Source organism: Pezoporus flaviventris, unplaced genomic scaffold, assembly GCF_033815535.1.
Source record: "Pezoporus flaviventris isolate CSIRO_AGI_PZ_B2104156 unplaced genomic scaffold, CSIRO_AGI_Pfla_v1 ptg000006l, whole genome shotgun sequence".
NCBI classification, from domain to species: Eukaryota; Metazoa; Chordata; class Aves; order Psittaciformes; family Psittacidae; genus Pezoporus; species Pezoporus flaviventris.
In genome coordinates this window covers 6844872-6859808 of record NW_026892554.1, presented here as the reverse complement: position 1 = coordinate 6859808, position 14937 = coordinate 6844872, and the positions used below count along the sequence as shown (strand labels likewise).

Below are 14937 nucleotides of genomic sequence, written 5' to 3'. Positions count from 1 at the left end.
CAGATTGCTTTAAATTCTATTGTTGGTGGCTTATGGTTGAGTTTTAGCTGAAGAATTTCCAAGTGGCATATGTGAGGATGATTCTTTCCCCCCAACGTAACCTAGTTCCCTCCTGTTCAAAGCATTTGTCTCTGAGTAATCACTGCAGTATAAGGATACTGAGAAGAGACATGTCTTGTCACTATGACCATCACATTTTATCAAGGAAGTGCCTGTGATGGAGTAGGTGCTGTGACCCAGCCTGTGGCAGAACCCCACATAATGTGATCCCTGTAACGGAATGGGATGCGGAAGCTGGTGAGGTCTATTTTGAGATACAGTGAGCCTGAAGTAGAACTCATGATTCTGGTGATCACGTTGCAAAGTCCTTCCAGATGGTTAAGAGATGAAATTTAGCTTCAGTTACTCAATGAAACATCCCTGTTACTGAGTGAAGTGCTTTTAGGCTTCAGCAGTAGTACCCTCTCCAGCAGGTTTGAAGAGGATGTTGTGGTGAAGTTGTCCTTCAAAAAAAGCTTACCAGTTTGGTTCATTCTTCTTTCTGGAGGACTTGTCTCCATATAGGTGGCTCCCATGCAATAGATCAGTAAAGCGTGTGCTGCCATTAATGTGATCCTTCTGTGCTTGTTAGTAACCCAACTATGTTTCTAGTAACCAGAACTTGTCCCATCATCCCTGTCTTGATGTGGCTTTCAACTGAACGGATGATCCTATTGCTGGTTTTTCTTTATTCCAAAGATATTTTTATCAGGTTCCCAAGCCTAACTGAACACAGTTGGGGTATGACTATAGACAGCAAAAACGGACAGTCCCTCTGACTTTCTGAATGATGTTTGATGTCTTGGGGTAGCATAGAGGCCTGTTGGAAAGACAACTATATAACAACCTGTGGCATTCCTGGATCTATTATTACTTTGCTTAAAGAGATTCTTCTGCATATTCAAAGTGTGTCCATGTTTCCTGTAACTGACCATAAAATCGTAGTATTTCAGTGTTTAGCTTTCTCCCTGGATCATTATTCACCTTCACTTGGTTCTGTAAGCGCTTGTGAAGGTTCCACTGAATGAAGCAGGATGATAAATAAAATACAAGATACTGTACAACCCAAAGGTGAATGATGAGACTAAATTCACTGGAGTAACTTTGCCAACACCATAAATGATGAGCTGGAATTAAGAGTGATTCTAAGATTATCTGTTATAAATAGAGAAGCAGCAACTTCTTTCAGTCTGTTCCTGGGCAGTTTTTAAGCAATGCTTCATGTCTGAGAAGAGGATTGACGAGGATGCATGAGAGGAGGATTAGGAAGAGTGATTCTTTTTGCTCCTGAGATACATTCATCTTGTATGCTAAAATAACTTCTTTAAAGTTGGCAGTTCAACTGTAGCTGGGAAAGTGCTGCCAGAAAATGATTTCTGATTACTATATGCTTCATTATTTCTCCTTCAGACATATGCTTCTACCCATGTTCCTTTTACATGCAGAGTTAAAAAAAACCACCAAGCAATTATGGGGTGTTTGCTTTACTGGCTTTAGCTATGAAAATCATAATTTCTACATATGAATTCTGGGTTGCAGAAGAGTGCATGTGTAGCCGTACTCAACCAACCATCTCTACCAACAATGAAGTTCAATATCTGCCTTGTCCCAGCCTACCTGCACAAGTAGGTTTACAGATGTGGGCTGATTAATTCCTACATCAAACAGCAGTCAATTTGCCTAGTAAAAAATAAAAGGTAACAGGCAAAAAAACTAGAGGGGGAAAAAAAATCTATCCTGTGAATGAATCTAAATGGAAAAGAAGGTGGTGGAAATTACATATCTCCTCAGGTTTATGAGTACTTGAGAGGGAGGTGAGATTCCTCAGTTTAAAATATTGTTTGAGAATTACTTGTTCAGATTTGTCTTTAAGTGATTATTTTGGTTGATGTCATGAATGCAATTTTCCGTGGCCTTAGCAGAAAGCTGGCTGAGCAGCTTACCCACTTCATTCTTCTCTGTTTTGCAGAGGAAATAACTGCAGCGTGTATACTGTCACCGAGCTATATTTATATCAGTTTGCTTTCTCATAATAGCATGCTCACTCGGTAGGGGCTACACTGTGTAACCGGATAACATGTTTCTGGTGAAGTTCCCTCAGTTTAAATTGGGATCAAATCTGGCACAGGTTATTCTCTCAGAATAGGAACTAATTAGTAACAGTGGTAATAGTCTGGCTGAACTTTCTGTCATGGTGGGCTGTGGCCAGGATATGATCAGACTGACCAGTCGATGATGTCTGTAGTATATTGCTAACGTTGAGTATGTTACGTGGTGCATTCGGGCCGTATTGTAGCTGGAGGGCAAAAAGCAGTCCCTTACCTGACAGCCAAGTACTAGTAATTGTTCACCTGCTGCAATAAAAACCCTCTTGTGTCTCAAGGTAGAGAATTAGATACAAATAACTCTCTGCACTGAGACTTTTTTCCTTGCTTCCAAGTTTTACAAGAATTAAGTGGAGTAACTTATGCAGAGAAATTATAATATAGGAAAACTCCTCTAGTTTAAAACAAAACAGAACCAACAAAAAAAAACAACCCCAAATACACCTCCCCAAACCTTCTTTCAGTATTAGTACTGGTACATATGTGCAGAAGAGTGCAGATGTGATACCATATGGAATTTAAAGAGAAACTTTGATTTTAATTGCTAGTGCAAGTAATAGCATCTGTGGAATACAATATATTTCTGGCCATGAAATCCATCAACTCTGGGTTGTTGTGGTTTCTCTGCCATGACTGGCACACAGGAGATGGTGGGTAGTGCTCCTCTGTTGTGCATCCCTTGAAGGCAGAGGTTGCTCAGGCTTGTGCTCTACCAAGAAGGTGGGTATTCGTGGAGTTTCATAATTAGAAAGACAGGATGAGATATTACAGGAAGATATCTCTGTGGCATGGGCTGCTAACATGTAGCTTCATGTTTCTTGAACTAATTGCAGATTTTTTTGATGCCTGCAATGTGTTGCTACCAAACTCAGAATCTGTTGCTGTAGTAACCAGCCCTAGGAAAAAAGGCTGTGTTGTGGTAACCGAGGGCAAATCAAATCAAAGAGGTGCATGCATGGAAGTACGCACCAAAGGATGTTCAAAGGAAAGCACATAAGTGCTCTAACGGAGTTAGATAGCAGGACCATGCCTGCTCATGCTAATGATGGGAAATAGGTTCTTCTCCCGTTTTGGCATCCAAGTTTCTGCTCAACAGAAAAGTCGTAACGTTGGCAATAACAGCCAACAGATTAAAGCAATTTTCTTAGGTATTTGAAGTTGGGAAAACTTCTGTTTTGGTGCTGGTTTGTTTGCTTCTCTGTTTTGGTCAGCACATGTATTTAAGATCTGAACTCCCATCTACAGGTTTCCAAACAAGCAGGTTAATTTTATCTATGTATTTATTGGCATTTGGCATAAGTAACTCCTTTGAGTAGATGAATTCCTCTTTCTTGCAGACCATGCAGGGCTCTATTGCTATAGCTTCACTAATGCCAAAGGATTCCCTCAATTTGTGCCATCCTTTAAAGGAGGAAAAGCACGTTGAAGACTACTTACTACACAGTCCCTTTCTCTACCTGCTAATGACTCACTTGACATTTCCCTCTTTAGTTCATTTTTGCTAGGTCTTGCTGAGTTCTGCTGAAATCAATGAAGACTTTGTCATTAGGAGGAGAATCAGAGGCATCGCGAAGTTGATGGGGGGGGGAGGAACCTGATCTGGCAGTGCTGGTATGGATTTGCTGCCTCTCAAATGAGCAAGAGCAAGTGTTTTCTGGAGAACCCACATTGCTCTCACCAGTGGTTTCCGTGTTCAGTTAGAGCAAGTGCAGTGATGTTATTAGCAGTCTCCATACGTGCCTTCAGGGCTTCCTGCAGCATTTAACATTAACTGCTAAAAGTTTTTGCATCTTGTTTAGGCATGGTTGCCTATAGAGCAGAACGAATAGCTTCTGGGAGCCAGAACTTGATCTGGGACAATTAAGGGCTGCATTATGTAGGGGAAGTTGCTATTATTCTGTCTCCTGTTGATGGAGGTAATTGATATTGATGGTGGAGGGAGCCCTGCCAGATTGTGTGGCTCATTCAGAAGAACGCTGTGTTGATCCTTAACACATCGGAGACTCTCTCTTCAGTTTGCTGAAGTTGTCTCAGTGTTTTAGGCACATGCACCGCGTGTTCATGACCCACGACTTCAGACTCCTCATGGCTTGCAGAAACTGCTGTAATGTGAAGGATGACTTTAAAGAAATCCTAGAACGAGCAAGTCGAGTCAAGGAGTAAGTGATGAGCGCTCCCGAGTTATTGATGGTGCAAAGGTGTTCCTGAGCATAGTGTGCTCAGGGGCATAGAGCTGTTCTTGGCCTGCTTCATGGCAGGATGGAAGAACAGTGAAATACAAAACTCAGCACTGCTGGATGTGCCTGTTTAGCTGCTTCTATCTCATCTCCTGGGCTTCTGCCTGGCCTTTTCTGTGTGTATTTTGTTTTATGATATGGCTATTCCAGCTGTTAGCATAAGAGAACTCTGCAGGGTGGTGAGTTCTTTCCCCATCTGCCCAGATGGGACTAACTCAGTAATGGGGATGGGACACTGTATTGTCACTCCTGACTTTGACCTGTGCATCAGTGTGGGGCCATATTGCATGGAATGTGTGGAAACACTTTCTGTTTGGCTACGGTAGTCAGAGAAATGCTCACTGTCACTTGTGGTGCTCTCTTGCTGGCTTCAAGCACCAGCTCAAGATTTGCTGCAGAGGAAGACAAACATGCCCTAGTTGGAATCTTGCTGTCTCTAGGGATAAATTTGTCCATTTGAAAAATCACTTATGGTAGCTTACGTCAGTCAAAATGACAGCAGCCATTGTGCTTTGGAGAAGCAGTAACATTTTCTTGACTGACACGAATTAAATCTGAGCGTTGGTATCTATGGCAGTGACTTAATAGCAAGTTATCAGCATAAGATGCTGAAGTCATCAGAGTTTGAGTCAATGTTTTGTATGTGGTAATACAAAGAAGTAGTACTTGGATTTCTATTAGGAAGCTCATGTTGGTAAGCTAAGCAGTTGCTGTGAGTTTTGAAACCATTCATCTTCTTTGTATCTGATACTGATGAACCCTGGTATACGTAATAAATACTAAAATTACATCCTTTAAAGGGAAATGGGGTTTCTGATTTTCTAAACAAAAGCAAAAAGTGTGTTTAATGCCATTAAAGAACAAGCCACAGAAATCAGACAGTTGAAAACCCCATCATCGAACCGGTATTCTTAAATGTAACTTACTGTACTTTTTATATTTGAAGCTTTCAGAATCCTGTTTCCTGGGACACACACCGCACAATTCCGAGAAATGTGAATAGTTTGGAGCTCATAATGCAAATCTGCAGATGCGTGGCTCTCAGGCTGGAAATATATTCTCTTCTTTACATAGTTTGGTATCTACAACATGATAGGTTCAGTGTAAAGTTAGTGAGGAGGTTGGGTATCCACAGAAATGGGTTGAGGTGAGCATTGTTTCTGCCCTTCCCAATTCTATGAGATATTTTTCTTCATTCTGGGATTTTCTTTTTTAATATCCACCCTATCAAGAAATTCACTTCCGTTTCCAGTAGCTGCTTGCTGGTTATGTCTCTAATTGCTGAAAAGCCTGAATGCATTTTGCTCCTTCTTGCCCTTTCCAAATTGCTCCAATTGCTTGAAGTGTATGTTTGAACCTACATTGCTTAATGATAACAAGTGGAATAAATACATGTTTATAGTATACAGGTCATATCACTGCCCTCTTGAGGCCCTCGTTGATGTGTATTGATTAGGAGGTCTTTAAGGACCCACTTGAGAGGTCTGTAGCTCTGCTGCTTATCCATTTCACTCCTTGCGGCCTTTCCCACTTGTGTGCTCATTTGTGGGCTGCAAACAACATAAGTACTTCCCTCACATTAGCTCTTCTTGCTGGAACATGCTGAGCTCACCCACCTAAGGCTCTGCCAACCTTGTGCTTTCCTTAACCCTTTTCCTTTTCAAGCCTGCTTCTACTAGGTCCTTTCTAGTGGACTTTAGCTGACTTCCTATCTGTTGTATTTCCTTTGTGTGCCTGCTCAGTACCCCCGAGCTGCTTGGGGAGTTTGTCCACCTCTGTGTGGGCACAGGCACTTGTGAGGCGTGAGCACTTGTTCCAGAGAATTGCTTTTCTCCTTGCTGGTATTTGCAGTTTTATAGGTACATAACATTTTTAGCGTAAAGACTTGACGGAATTTTGTGATCATTTTGTTCGGTAGATGCATCCTCCTATGGGCGATTTAGAGAGCCTTTCCTTTCTGCCACAGTCTCCAAGGGATTAAGAAAGACACAGTATTAACGCTGAACTAAAAGGAGTGCTGTTGCCAGCGTGAGTGCTGTGATGCCTGTTCATTACTGAAAGGTGTCTTTGCATCACATTCACGGGGTTGACTTCCCTGTGGACTATCTGTGATCAGATTAAATCGTGTGGCTTCATGTGGATATACTGGTAATAACTATGTTGGCCTAAGCCACTGATCCATTGGTAACCTGCAGCCCTTTATAATTATTCCCCTTTGGGAATAGATCTGTGTTCTCATTTTCTCTGTGTCACTGGGGTTGGCTTGGTTACACATGTCCCCTTCTACGGTGGTAGTGGTAATACCCTGGAAAATTAAATGGAAACCTAAACAAGTGTCTAGGGTGTATTAGAGCAGTAACAATCAGTTAATGGGAATATCCTTCCCCACTGCAGGCAGGAAGGCTGAGTTGTGAAAGGCAGCAGCTGAATGGATATATTTGTTCAATTAAATGTATATATGCACAAAGTTGTAACTGCTATGGGCTCCACTATTTTACAACAATTGCTCCAGTTACCTTAACCTTCTGCTAAAAGCTTTTTTTGTTATGAGCTGAGTAAATAAAGCTTGGGTCCAACACAAATGGCTTTGTGTGAGAGCATATTGAGGGTGGGAGCTGTTTCCATGTTACTCTGTGTTCTCTGTGTACTCTGCAGCTGATTTTTTTGGCTTAATTGGGATTTGTTGACTCGGTTGTCTTGTAAAAATCACTGCTTTTTGCGAGCATTTTGGTTTCTTTCTGTAGTATTTCTGTATTTAAAACAGTTGTCAGCTGGGAGAGCCTGGTGAGGTACATTGTTCCTGGGGCACTCTCTTCGAAGCAGAGCCCTGCTCGTTTAAATGGCAACTATGCAGAAAACAGGACACATTAGTCCTAAGGTTCATAAAATGGATTAATTAGACTGGGAGGTGTTGATTTGCCCATGTCAAGAGCTGAAGGTTTTATTGTACCTCCTAGATGGTGCAAGTCGGAGCGAGCTGGTGTGTGCTATCAGGTTTTGGCCTTCTGGGGATTTAACTGAGACTTCCCAACTCATTGCACATAAGGAACCTCCAGATGTTTTGGTCCAGTTTATAGGCTGGCATTGAGGACACTCGGAGGTGTGTTTGGCACATGCCTTCCCATGGAGGAACAAGGCAAAGGATATGCCCTTTCGCCAGCACAAATCATGGCACTGGCCTCAAAGCAGTGGTAGAAGTGTTGCCCGATACTGATGCTTGTGTTGTCCTCTTCTCCTTTGGTATGGAGGACAATTCAGGACTTGTCAGAAATGATTATCCCACTCCTCCTCAACCAAGGGAGCAAGAGACAGCTTTCATGAATTTTGCTGTTCCTACTGTAACTTTGCAACAAAGGGCATTGACCTGAAATAGTGCTGAAAGATAATCACTGCCTTAAAGCTGCAAATGGTTACTGCTTTATTGTGTATCCTGACACGCACATCCTGTCAATAGGATTCAGACCCCTGTTGCTGCAGCTCTTGGTGATGTCTGCCACGTTGTGAGCTGCAGGGAAGGCTGCCACACCCCTCCCCATCTGTGTATATGAGTGTATAGGAGAGCACAAAACTCTCTCACAAAAGCTCACTCTTTTACAACTGCCTTTTCTGTTTCTGGTGAGGTGCTCAACCAACTCTTTTTGCCCTTTGGAGAGGTTGTTTGCTGCAGCTTTGAGCTGGGTGCTAGGCCTACCAATGCTCGCACCCTTTGGGTACCAGATAGGTGCTATCTGAGTAACCCCCTAAAAGTGTTTGTCTTTGCCAAGTCCCAGGTAGTGCCATGGCACAAACATATGGTTCTGTTGACACACTGGGCCAGGCAGTGCTCAGCTGCCAAAGTTGACGTTGTGTTTTTATCATGATGGCTTTGCCATGCGTTGGTGGCTCTGTTCAGGTCACTCCTCAGCATAGCACCCATAAGAGCAGCGCTTCTTTGTGGGTGTGGGGAACTGGGCAGGAAGAGCTTTATCCAAAGGCTGTGAGGGACATCAAGGAAGGATGGCAGAGCAAGCTCTGGATGAGGCTTTCCTCCAGGCTATGTGTGTAACTGTCATGAGATGTCCAATAGGTGCCCGACCAATGTGACAGATTCAGTGTATTGACCTGAGTCATTAAAGATTAATGATGTTAACACCAGGGGAACAGCTTCGACATGAATAAAGGTGTGAGATGGTCCAGGAGTACCTGTTTGAGGCCTGAGGCAGAGCTGCTGTGGAGACATCAGTGCAGTCTCCATACCTACAAGTGTCTGATTACACCCATGGACCAGCCTGGAGGAAAAAGTGTGGCTGCACATGATGGGTACCTTGCAAAACAAACCTGAAGTTGCTTCTTGGTCACCTTATAAGCCATTAGAAGTGGTGTGAGAGCCCTTCCTTGTGTGGAGTGTGGGCTCAGGGGCAAGGCAGTGTATGCAGGGGCTCAGCGACAACCTGAAACTTCTCATCTGACAGACATGTCACAAGGGGCCTGGTGCTGGCATTTAACCTATTGAAGATCTACCTACTGATTTTGGAGCCCTGTTTGCTCTGCTGGCAGGGCTTCTGCTGTGCTCATGGCGAGGTGTTTCCCCATTAACCTGTCACTTTACTACTGTCAGTCGGCTGCATCTTCCAAACTAGCTCTGCTGCCACAAGGAGTACAGGACCTTACGTGAGCTTTAGAATGCAACTGGCCATGAGCTGCATGTCAGAAGCTCTGCCTGAAAAAGGCACAGCGCAAAAATGATGTTCCTGTTTCATGTGTAGGGTTTGGTTCGTCCTGGGGGTGAACTTGAGGCTTTTTGACCTGTTTCTTTCATGTGGGCAGTATGGACGCCATGTGCAGGGCTGTGGTCTCTGAGAAGGGATGAGCTTTTTGCACTGAGGGTGGGTCCCATCCAGGTGCAGGCAATGCGGTTCTGACAGCCACACACATCCAAAGAATGGTTGGGGAGCATTGCATGACTCCAGAGCATTGCAGAACATGCAGGCTGGTATGGAGAAAGGAAGGCTGGAAATGCCCACACTGCTAGCTTAAGGCTGCAGGAAGCCTGTGCTTGGTTGGTCCAGAGTCACTCAGCCAGGAGCTTTCCCCATGGCTTTGGACAAATCCTTCTGACTTTGCCTTCTCTAAGCTGGGGGCTTGGTCCTTAAATTGCTCCTTCAAACTTTCCTGTTTTGAAAGCACTTGGGAGAGTCTTTTTTTCAGCTTTCTTTTTGCCAAGCTACAGCAGTTTCATTAACTGTGCTGCTAATGAGGTATTTGGTTCCTCCTTAGGAGGAGGCTTGCTCTTACTAAGCCCTCTTTTGATTGCAATAATAGGGATTTTGTCTGGAGGAGGCTATCCAAATTTGGTCCTTTATTAACCAATTAAAATGTGAGGATTTAAATAGTTTCTTGCATGGATGTGAACAACGTGTCACGTTGTTCTTTTGACTTAATACCTCAGAGCACTTCATTGCAGCTAAACAAGACTTCATTACAAGGTGAAGGATCTGGCTAAAGGCAGCAGATCAAAGCCGTAGTGTGGAAATTCAGGAGTTCAAACAGGTAGCAGAGCAAGATGCACTGTGCACCAATTCTTTGTTTGTTGTCCCCCAGCCCTTGCCTCGTGTTTTCCCTGTGGTTTTCTGTACCTCCTATCCTCAGTGTTGGCCAAACCATCCCTGCTGTGTTTGTACGAGACTGTGATTCTGCTTATTAAAGTTGGAAAGAAGTAATACTAAAGGGAAAAAAATAGACAACTGGGACAGCTTTGTTGTGTTAGTCATTGCTGCTGAGACCAATTACCCTTGTGATGAAAGACCACCTGTATGTTGTTAGCCATCAGCTAACAACATAAGGATGTCCTAATTCAATCAGACTGATCATCAAAAGAATAATACTTGTTAGAGAAAGCTTTTCCCCTGCAGAGTCATAAACTGTGCACTGGGGGGACTGAAAGAGGTAGTGGCATACAAGGCCATGCTGCTAGGGTGTCTTGAGCATTGATTAGTGCTTGGCTGTCCTCAGCTCTGTGTTGTCCTTTAGTTTTCTGTTCATTTTGGACACTTGCTGGTTTTGCTGTCTAGGAGGGGGGTGTGTGCGTATGTGTGTGTGTGTTCAATATTCTCTCTATTTTACATAAAAGCTCACATTTTGCTTTATGTCAATGTGTATCATTATTTATGTCCCCTGTACAAGCATGTCCCCTGTACAAGCATGCTGTTCAGGTACCGGTGGTAGACAAGCACTCTGTGTTATAGCCTGTGCAAGCAGCAGCATCACAGGAAATTAACTATTTGCAGTGGTTCTGTGTAAGCTATGAGGAGTTTCCCACAGGTGCCAGAGGGTGAGAGGTTTGTAGGGAGAGATAACACCTTCTCTTTGATCAGTTGAGACAGCTGGAAAACACATATGTTCATGCCTGGTGGACCTTGTTCCGGCTCATGGCTACTCGTACTTAAGGATTTACTTTTTATTTCCCAGCTGTCCTCTGATCTGGTAAAATACACTTCTTGTCGCTCTAAACCTTGTTTCCCTTCCTGTGTTGGTGAGAATTACATATCAAAGGGAAACCCTATCTCTCCTGTAGTTGCATACCACACCTCATTAGGTGCTTAGCATCCTGTAGGTACTTGATTTATAAGTAGTAGCAAAACTCAAGTTAAGCATGGGTTAAACAAACACACTTACTCCAGCAATCTCTCCAGGGTTATAAAACAATTCAGCAGAAGGGTGAGAATAGGCCCCAGGAATCCTGTCTCCAGCTCTGCAATTTCTCTGAGACCTAAACCATTCCATTGCATTCCTGCAAAGCAGTGTATCTTCCATGGGTGCAGACATACCTTCCTTTTCAGTGCCAGAGGGGTTAATGGCCCTGGCTTCTTGTCTGTTAGCACTAGCCTGCTCCACCTCTGCCAACTATGTTTGTCTCCACAAGTTGGATGATTAAACTGAGACCAGCACTCTTTGTGCAGTGGACAGTGAAGTGCAAGAAGCAGGTTGAGGACAGTCAGACTCCACGCTGCTCCATAATCATCTTCCTGAAGCCACCAGCACAGGGGACATGTGCCCTGGGATTGTCCAGTTACTTTTGAAGTTTGCCTATACTTATGGCCAGAAATGTCAGTGAATTCTGAAGTTCTGTGTGGCTTTTCTCATCTCCTAGTTAAGTTGTGCATTTTTCTTCCTAAGCCTGTTACTTTCTTGCCTGGATGCTTAGGATTTTGGCTTTAAGGTGATGAAGGTGGTGAAGCAGACATAAAACTCATCTGGAATGAAGATAACTTATGAATATCTTACATTATTCATAAGATTGTAGAATCATAGAATCATAGAATAGTTCGGGTTGGAAAGGACTTTAAGATCATCAGGTTCCAACCCCCCTGCCATGGGCAGGGACACCTCACACTAAACCATGTCACCCAAGGCCTCGTCCAGCCTGGTCTTGAACACTGCCAGGGATGGAGCATTCACAGCTTCCCTGGGCAACCCATTCCAGTGCCTCACCACCCTAACAGGAAAGAATTTCCTCCTTATATCCAATCTAAACTTCCCCTGTTTAAGTTTGAACCTGTTACCCCTTGTCCTGTCACTACAGTCCCTAATGAAGAGCCCATCCCCAGCATCCCTATAGGCCCCCTTCAGATACTGGAAGGCTGCTATGAGGTCTCCACACAGCCTTCTCTTCTCCAGGCTGAACAGCCCCAACTTTCTCAGCCCGTCTTCATATGGGAGGTGCTCCAGTCCCCTGATCATCCCAGTGGCCCTTCTCTGGACTTGTTCCAACAGTTCCATGTCCTTTTTGTGTAAGATACCTTAAGAATAATAAGATATCTTATAAGATATCTTAAGAAGTGGCATCTGCCTGTCAAAAATCTTGCTGCTGCCAGAGGCAACATTTGTGCCATGACCCTGGTCTTGCCAAATCCCACCACTGGTAGGAATGCTCTGGTCATTCCTTGGACTGATGAGAAGGTGCCCTGGGATGGGGGGCATAAGGCAGTGGTTGGAGCAGCTGGCAAAGATTATGGCAGGCCCTTCCATTAGGTGAAAAATGTGGTCTTAAATGGGTTTTGGTGATGCATGAAAGACCTGTTGAAGTGAAAATTTCAGCTGAGCAGCAGAAGTGGGAATGAAGCTGTGCTGCTCTCCAGCGTTACTGTATAAAATGCTCCCATGTGTCGCTCCTTGAGTTCCTCTCACATTCTGCACCCCCCCAAAGCCGTAGTAAATTGGTGACTAGAGCAGATCGAGCTAAAGCTTTCTGAGTAAATTAGTGTCTCTGTCCTGTGGCATTCCGAGTCTGAGTAAACAGATGAGACTGACTCCATGCCTTAAAATCAGCAAGTTTGGGCTTTATTAGCCCTAGAGGGGCAGTAAATTCTAGAGCAGAGCCAGAGGAGTGGAGGGAGGAAGCGGCAAGGAGGTGTAGCACTGGATAAGGATATGCTTGAGAAAGTCCTTGCTGCTTACTGCAGCCCAGGAAAGCAATTTGAAATTGAATCTACAGTGCACGAGGGAGCTGTTGGAGGTGACTTAAGAAGGGGTAAGGATTTGGGAAATCTGCATGAGCGAAGGCTGCATTCAGCAAAGGCAAGAATAAGGGAAGGCTGAGGTACAGAGGTGAGCAGCAGTATGCTAAGACTGGGGGGGCAAGTATGGAAGCAACTGGAGTTAAGATGGGAGCTAAGCAGGTATAGGAGAAACATGGTAAGGGCCATCTCCATGAAGTCTACAGAAGTTCAGATGCTTTAATTGATAACCATGGGAATTAGGTGACTGGATGGAATCTGGGGTTAAATATTGCCTTTCTGGATCACAATTGTTGGGCAATTCTGCTTGTCTTCTCCTGGGCTGTGGGACGCACGTGGTCTCCATGTTCTTGGAAAGCAAGCTTGTGTTGTGGATAAACCATGTGTTTTGATGGCGGGTGTGGGTGGTGTCAGGAGGGGAAGTGAGTGTGCCAGGAGCCTTGTTCCCAAAGAGATCCTAGTGTTTACTGAAGATGATAATTACTGCCTCCAGCCCATCATTATCTGTCTTTTGCCCATAGCACAGTGATCAAAGGTGCTGATAACACTTGCATAGAGTAAAATGCTGGTAAGGCTGGTAATGCATAGAGTAAAATGCTGGAATTTCAAGAGTACTATTATTTGGTTTAGGTTTTGGCTGGTATTTTTTGGAGGGATTTTTTGAGATTGGAGGTGGCAAAGGAAGGAAATGCTTTTGGTTTTGTTTTTCAGTGCCCCACATGGCTGTTTCATTAACTGGAAAGCCTCCAACTGTGAATTGGATGATGTTATACAGCTACAGAGCAAAACCAATTCCCAGCCGTGTGGCCAGGAGTCCTTGCACCTCTAATCATGAGCCATATCCCCTATCTGGGGTTAGGGAGAAAAAGAAAAGCTGCATTTGGCCCCTTTTGCTGACCCAAGGCAAGCATTGCTGCTTTCCATGCTGGGGATGTTGAGCTTTTCAAACAAAATGCAAGCCTTGAGCAAATTAGCTGTCAGCAGCTCGTCAAAATGTACCTCTGAGTTGAGGTTTGGGGAATGACAGGTACAGCAAACCCACAAGTTTGGGGTTTTTAACAGTTTGTAGTGTGCTTATCCACCACAACATTGGTAGTAGGATGGCTATACTTCCACCTCTTCACTGCTTTTATGAGTGGGGTTTTCTACCACAATATGAAAGAACGCATTGCAAAATCAGACTTCTGCAGCAGTGATTTGCGCTGTGTGTTATCCAGGTACTTCCCAAGCATTGAATCTTTGATTCCTGCCAAGAAGCATTTCTTCACATTTTCTACTGGGTTTCTCCCCCATCTCCGTTTAGATTTAAGGTCTTGCTTCAGCGTAAGCTTTGAGTGCAGAAATGGGATTTGATGTTTAGGAGTGGACCTTTCTTATTTCATATCCCAGAAGCTGCACATCTAGTCCTGCTCCTCACATCTCTCAATGCTGGATCCAGCTGCTGCACAGTGGTGTCCACACTAGTGCTGTCACAAGTTAAAGTTCAGCAGATGATTCATTGTTTTTCCTGCCAGCTTCTCTCTGGAGCTCTGCTAGGTAGCATAGAACTGCTGTCTGCTTGCCGAGGGTGATTTTGAGGATTGAATGGGCTGGTGAAAGTTGCTCAGTGGGCAGGCAGAGCTCCCTTTTGCACCTTCTGGTCTTTGTAACCTCTGGCCCCCTGTGGGAATGAGTGGAAAAGGAGCAAAAGGTCCAGTTTTGACCGTTGTGGTTTATTTCCTCCAACCCAGGTTAAAGGCTTCCTGGTTGCAACCTGCCTATGTAGCACAGAGTGGCTTCAATTGCCTGAAGGGTCTTCTGCTTTGCTGGTCCTTTGCTTGACCTTTGCTGGTCAGAAACATGTGATTTGGTAGAGACCATGGGTAATGACTGTTGATGCCCTAGCATGCAAATCAGTATCCTTTTTCAGCCAGTTGTGTTCATAACTGTTGTGTTATGGTTGATGAAAAGGGAGATTCGAAGGTAACAGTTAACCTGTCATCATTCAATAGCCCCTGTGTGCAGCAGCAGGCTGTGCCACCTCCCTGCTGGAGAAGGAGTTCAAATCTAACCTCAAGTGTC

General features: G+C 44.2%; 1 protein-coding gene across 2 annotated transcripts in view; it reads left to right on the top strand.

The window, feature by feature from the left end:
- The window catches only part of SLCO3A1 (solute carrier organic anion transporter family member 3A1), a 164674-nt gene that overhangs the window by 50146 nt on the left and 99591 nt on the right, over positions 1–14937 (top strand). The gene's annotated exons all lie outside the window — the stretch shown is intronic.